We start from the raw sequence: 1,227 nt of genomic DNA, 5'->3' as shown, positions 1-1,227 counted from the left end.
TTATTGTCGTATCAGAGCTCCAGTAATGTTGTAGGTGATGTGAGGAGGATATTCCAGCTGAACAAAGTCTTGGAAAACTCCATTCAATTGAACAACAAATGATTGGTATGCAAATTGTCCAGTTGTTTTTAAAAGGAAAAGAAATTTGATTATTATTATTGATTTTATAATTTTAAATCTGAAAATCATTCTTTCTGTGATAACAAAAAAGAATTCACTATCAAAATTTCCTCAAATCACTCCATCCCATATCGAATGAAAATTGCTCGCTCGATTATACCAGTGTAATTCAATTGTATTTCCACATGCATAGGCTGATGGACATCTCCCATGAAATGAGATAGGAACAGTAAGGCTTCTGTTAAATTATAAATTTTACTCTTGTTTCCAAGCTGTGAAGTGTAATTTTGTATGGCACCATCAAGACATTTTCCTTTCTCTCCTTCGGCATCATAGCAATCCCTAGAATATTGATGTTTACACTTTTTATCTGGTGTGTCAATGTAATGTAGTGGACTTGCCCACCAATATCTGAACCACACTTGATCATCTCATGAGCAAAGAGAATCCAGATCATCAGGGAGCAGGTCTTTCACTGTCGTTGATGCTGTGTCACTAAGACGTGACTCAGTGATCTTACAAATCACATGATGCCCGTCTATTCCCCAAGACTCCATAGCAGGGAGCATGCCCAAATTAATCACCACGCTGACAAGAAACATAGAGCTACCTCTTTGTGCAGCAATGTTTTGATATCTTTGTGCAACCATTGCTAATTGATTTACCTGGGGTGCTACCAAACCTGCGAGGGAGATCGAATAAAAAATCCAACGTGGATTTCTCAAATTTGTTTGCTGAAATCTGATGTTAGCATGTTGATATCTCAAGGAGATTGAATCCAACGCAGATTTCTTGAAGCCATCTGCTGAAATCTATTGTTACTCACTGAGACCTTGGGGAGATCGAAAAAAATCCAACTTGGATTTCTCGAAGCCAATGTTTCCATATCCAACCAACGAAGCCAAGTAGGTTGTGAAAGATCAATGCAACACTGGGGCTATGAGCTAGTGTGTCATACAAAATTGCCAGAACATTCAGTTTGCAGCCAACGTGAGGAAAATTTCCGGCCACTGTGGGTAGTAAGTTTCTGTAAGCAACTTCAAATTTTTATTGGAGTTAAAAAAAGAAAAGGGGTAAATATAATGGAGAAATAAGGTTTAATTTTTT

The 1,227-nt window shown here is 37.6% G+C and overlaps 1 pseudogene; it reads right to left on the bottom strand.

Annotated features, from left to right (window-relative positions):
• Window positions 1–231: 231 nt before the first annotated feature.
• LOC149245379 (endonuclease 2 pseudogene) lies at window positions 232–770 on the bottom strand (annotated as a pseudogene).
• Between the last annotated feature and the right edge of the window lie 457 nt (window positions 771–1,227).

This window comes from Pinus tabuliformis, chromosome 7, assembly GCF_031772625.1.
Source record: "Pinus tabuliformis cultivar Carrire ecotype Pingquan chromosome 7, CPIR1, whole genome shotgun sequence".
Taxonomy (NCBI): Eukaryota; Viridiplantae; Streptophyta; class Pinopsida; order Pinales; family Pinaceae; genus Pinus; species Pinus tabuliformis.
The sequence above is the reverse complement of the archived record's forward strand: the minus strand, read 5'-3'. Positions and strand labels throughout refer to the sequence as shown.